This window comes from Phoenix dactylifera, unplaced genomic scaffold (assembly GCF_009389715.1).
Source record: "Phoenix dactylifera cultivar Barhee BC4 unplaced genomic scaffold, palm_55x_up_171113_PBpolish2nd_filt_p 000120F, whole genome shotgun sequence".
Taxonomy (NCBI): domain Eukaryota; kingdom Viridiplantae; phylum Streptophyta; class Magnoliopsida; order Arecales; family Arecaceae; genus Phoenix; species Phoenix dactylifera.
Genome location: NW_024067688.1, coordinates 357539 through 363538, shown reverse-complemented (window position 1 = coordinate 363538; position 6000 = coordinate 357539).

Sequence of the window (6000 nt, the reverse complement as noted above, 5' to 3'; positions counted from 1 at the left end):
GATCGACCCTACTGCTGAAGCATAGGGAATAGAACTCATTCTATTTCTCTCTTCAGATGTCTTAGGAGACATCTTCCTAGAGAGTTGTATGCCATGTCCTATGGGTAAGAAACCTTTCTTACTTCCATCCATGCTGAACCTCTTCAACACATTATCTATGTACCTAGACTGGGACAAACCTAGCATCCTTTTAGATCTATCTCTATAGATCCTTATACCAAGTATATAGGATGCTTCACCCAAGTCTTTCATGAAAAATTTCTTTGATAGCCAAGTCTTGACCGATTGTATCATTGGAACATCATTTCCAATGACTAATATATCGTCCACATATAATATCAAGAAGACAATAGCACTCCCACTAGTCTTCTTGTACACACAAGGTTCATCTATATTTTTAATGAAGCCAAACTCTTTGACTATCATGTCAAAATGGATGTTCTAACTTCTAGATGCCTGCTTTAATCCATAAATGGATTTCTTAAGCCTACATACTTGATTTGCTCTCCCTCTTGAGACAAATCCCTCTGGCTGTGTCATATAGACCTCTTCCTCAAGGTGACCATTAAGGAAGGCGGTTTTGACATCCATCTGCCAGATCTCATAATCATAGTATGCAGCTATAGCAAGCATAATCCGAATAGATTTGAGCATAGCTACTGGTGAAAAAGTTTCATCATAATCAATGCCTTGTTTTTGCCTGAAACCTTTTGCCACTAGCCTGGCCTTGTAGGTTTCTACTTGGCCATTAGCTCCTATCTTCTTCTTGTATACCCATTTGCACCCTATTGGAATCACTCCCTCAGGTGCATCAACCAAAGTCCACACTTGGTTTGTATACGTAGAATCTATCTCGGATTTCATGGCGTCCAACCATCTGTCAGAGTCCCTACTCTTGACAGCTTCCGAATAGGTCAGAGGGTCATCGTTATCAACGATGTGGACTTCATCATTCTCAATGATAAATCCATACCTCTCAGGTGCATTTCGCACTCTTTCTGACCTTCGAAAAGGAGTAGTGTGTAGTGGCTGTACCTCTTCCATGGGTACATCTGGTTGAGGATTATTATGTGTCTCACCTTGTAGGTCTTGAACTTCATCAAGTTCAATTCTTCTATCCTTGCCCTTTTCTAAAAAAAACTCTTTTTCCAAGAAAGTGCATGCCTAGCAACAAATACCTTTTGTTCGATAGGATTATAGAAGATATATCCTAAACTGTCTTTAGGATAACCTACAAATATACATTTGTCCGATCTAGCACTTAGCTTATGTCCAAAATTTCTTTTGACATAAGCATGACAACCCCATATCTTAAGATACTTAAGATTAGGTTTCTTTTCTTTCCATATCTCATATGGAGTGCTAGATACAGACTTAGATGGTACTCTATTTAATACCAATACAGCAGTTTCTAGGGCATGTCCCTAGAAGGAAATTGGAAGATTTATGAAGCACATCATAGACCGTACCATATCTAATAAGGTATGATTCCTTCTTTCAGCTACACCATTTAATTGTGGCGTATATGAAGGTGTCCATTCAGAGAGTATACCCTTTAATTTAAGATAGTCTAAAAATTCACTAGAAAGATATTCTCCTCCTCGATCAGATCGAAGGATTTTAATACACTTTACAATTTATTTTTCGACCATACTTTGATACTCTTTAAATTTATCAAAGGCTTCGGATTTATGTTTCATTAGATACACAAAACCGAACCTTGATAAGTCATCAGTAAATGTGATGAAGTAAGAGTATCCATCTCTAGCTTGAGTTGACATAGGACCGCACACATCAGTGTGTACGAGTTCTAACAACTCACTTGCCCTTTCTCCATGTCCCGAGAATGGAGACTTGGTCATTTTACCCATAAGACAAGATTCACAAGTTCCTAATGATTCAAAATCATAAGGGTCAAAGAATTTATCTTTATACAACTTATGTAACCTTGTCTCACTAATATGACCTAATCGGTAATGCCAGAGTAGGGTATTATTAATATTTTTTCTTTTTCTTTTATTATCTTTGCCAATATGAAACATAACATTATTAAGACATAATACTAAAAGACCATTTTCCATAGTGCCATGACAATAATACTCATTAGATAAAGAAATAGAGCAACCATTGCTCTTTCCATTTATTTCGAATCCTTTCTTAAGCAACAAAGGAATTGAAATTACATTTCTAATGATTTTTGGCATAAAATAACAGTCTTCTAGCTTCAAGAACTTTCCGGAGGGTAGCTCCAGTATGTAGGTGCCAACAGCTTCAGCCTGGATGGATTCTCCTCCAGCGCCATATAGTTCGAAGTCACCTTTCTTCAGTCTTCTAATTTTCTGCAGTCCATGCAAAGATTTGCATATGTGAGAACCACAACCGGTATCCAATACCCATAAATTAGAATCAGAAGAACTTAATGTCATATTGGCATGGAATAAAAACATACCTTTTGATGCAACACTTGCATCAGGCTTCACACTTGCAAGAAAGCTCTTGCAGTTCCTTTTCCAATGCCCCGTCTTGCCACAGTGGAAACAGGTACTGGGTCCAGAGATTTTCTTTTCCTTCTTCTTTTTGATGCGACTCTTAGGGTTTAGTTTTTTCTTTGAACCCTTGTTGTCCGACTTCTTCTTTGAGCTCTCACAAACAAGAAGGATCGGACCCTTGTTCTTCTTGATGTGAGACTCTGCTGTTTTCAGCATATTTAGAAGCTCAGGCAGGGAGGAATTCAATTTGTTCATGTGATAATTCACGACAAACTGCGAGAATGAGTCGGGTAGTGATTGCAGGATCAAATTCTGACTGAGCTCACTGTCCATAGCAAAACCAAGTTGACATAATCGAGTGATTAAGTCTATAACCTTTAAACAGTGGTCTTGCACAGACGATCCCTCGATCATTCTAGTACGGAACAACTGTTTAGATATCTCATATCTAGCAGTTCTGCTCTGCTCACCATATAACTCCTTTAAGTTAAGGAGTATGAAGTGAGTATCCATGCTATCATGCTGCCTCTGCAATTCATTATTCATAGAAGCAAGCATGATACATTTGACAGTCAAACTGTCATTTTTTCACATAGATATGTGGCCAATTCTTCCTCAGTTGCATCTTCCCCTGCTGACCCTAGGTCAGGGGTTTCAAGAATGTAGGAAAGTTTTTCTTGTGTGAGAACAATCTTTAAATTCCTCAACCAATCCACATAGTTGGGACCAGTCAATTTGTTTGTATCTAAGATACCTCTAAGTGAGAGTGAAGATGTCATTTTTGCAGAATTAATCTATAATTACAAAGAACACTAATATAAGCAGACCAATCATGATGACATGTATTCAATCAGACAAGGACTTTTATCTAATTGTTACTCCCACTATTTTTATCGAATATCATAACCCTCAAGTATGATGAACGAGAAAATACTAATTTTCTTAGTGGGGTTGAGATCCAAATTCCTTATAAAAGACCTTGTGGGAATCACAACAAGCCCTTATAAGTTCAAAGGTAGGAAACTCTTTCCAATTGCATCCCATGCAATTCCCAACTTTATTCTATCCTCTAGCACACATATAGTCTTGTGGGAATCACAACAAACTATTGTGTCTAGTTAAATCAAACCCTTCATTTTTATACAGTCATATTTGAATAATGCTGCCCTTGTGGGAATCACAACAAGGCAACATATTAAAATATGCCATATGCATCATATGCACCAAGATATTACAATATCAATCCCTAATACTAGCCTTGTGGGAATCACAACAAGCTAGCGTAGATATTGACATAATAATATCTAAGCATGAAGGAAGGACCTTTATAGTGTTATATCAGCAATTAGCTTTTCCATGGAGGTCAATCAAATAGTTGGCCAGGTAAGCAGATGGGAGGCTCTCCTTACTTAGTAAGGTCCTAATTAAATAACCACCTGTAGCCTCTTTCCTAGACACCAACTTAGTCAATTGATTCAGAATGGCTCAGCTTAAAGCAATTAACACTACGACTTAATTATAAATTTAGTGAGGGCTTTCAAATAGTAGTATCTTACTAACATTAAGCTCAACCATAAAGGACAATCAAATAATTGGCTAGAAAAGTAGGTGGAAGGCACCCCTCACTCAGAGAGTGAGGTCCTAATTAAGTAACCACCTGTGGCTTCCTTCCTAGATACCAACTGAGTCGATTGTTCCAGAATGGGTCAGCCCAAAGTTTTCATACTACTATATTGGTCTCATTGCATATTCTATAATTTAGTACTAGCATTTATACTGTGCTACAACATGAATATAACACTATCTCATAGCATAAACTAATCATGCATACAAACAACCTAGCTATCTCATAGCATCAAGATAATAGCATGTATTATCATTTGGATAAACTAATTAAGGGTGGCTCTGATACCACTGTTGGGGTTTTCCAGTGCCCTAGGGCGCAGCGGAAGATACGGAATTATAAAATTTTCTTATTAAACACATTATATGAAACCCTAATAAGCCAAGATCGTCTTAATAGTATAACCAAATAATGTAGAAAATATAATCTTGGTATAGAAGAATACCTATCACGCTATATCCAATATGTCTGAAGATGTCCTAAGGTGCCCAAATGTTCACCCTCCGATGTTGATCCACACAGGAATGGGTTCAAGACTCTAGCTCCACCAAAAATTGATTCTAATTGTTCAATCCTTCCAAAGGATTTAATTGGCTGATTTTCCTTCACTTCCTTCTTCCTTTCTAACTCTAAAACATTCACTAGCCTTTTTGTCCTAAAGAAGACCCTCTTGTCTTGGGTTAGGACAAAAGAGAGAGGCTTGTAAGAAAAAAGGGATAAGGGAGAGAGAAGAAGAGACTTTTTCTTTGATGATCTTTAGAACCCTAAGGCACCTCCTTATTTATAAGAGATGGAGGGATGCATCATAAAGGGATGCATCCCATCCACACACCTCATCATGACGAGGCATGTGCCAAGAGATGCATCCCATCATGATGGGGTGCTAAGGAGAAGGGTGTATTCTCACATCTCCCTCTTAAATCCTGATGATCCAAGGGCCCAAATGCGGTGAACCAAAGCCAATGGTCCAGATCTAGGCGCCATCTAATGGTCCAGATCAGGGTATCATCATCCAGGGTGCCATCCAATGGTCCAGAAGCAAGATGCCATCACCGATGGTCCAGATTCAAGCGCTGAGCAACGGTCCAGATCTTCCATCCAGAGAGCCATCCAGTGGTCCAGATTCAGGCGCTGACCAGTGGACCAGATCCTTCATCCAGGAAGCCATCCAATGGTCCAGATGAAGGCGCCAACCAGTGGACCAGATCCTTCATCCAGGAAGCGATCCAATGGTCCAGAAGTGAAGGCCCTATCAAACCCAATCCAATTGGGTTTAACCAACTTAAAGAAAACATTAAACCTAATCAAATCAGGTCTAATTAAAGCCAAATGGGTTCCAACTCTTGGCTAACCCATATTAGGTCATGATCTAATCATATTAGATCAACCTAACCTAAGAATCAAATTCGAATTTAATTTGAATCAGGAGCTAGGATTTGCAACACGTGCTAGCATGTTCATCTTGCAAACATGATCTAATCCAATTAGACCCTTGATCAATTCCCTTGTGTGTGACCCATTGGGTTCCTTATCTTAGCCAGCAGTAGGTGCAGGTGCAAGTTGACCTAACCTGATTAGAATACCTCTAATCCAATTTAGGTTCAATTTAGTGCTAAACCTGACTTAGCAATCAGAACCTTTCTGATGCTTTGATCTAATCAAACTCTTTGATCCGATCAACCCACAAGACATGATTGACATCTAGCAACGTATCATGTCTACCCGGAAGATGAGGAATGTATTGGACAAATCTAAACATACCCTTCAGTCGCAAGTTACCGTGCAATTCAATCCCTCAGTCATACTACATCCTGAATAAGTGCATGAGTATGGATCAATATCAAACTCAATCACTTATTCATGTCTCTCTCAATCTTTTATATGATA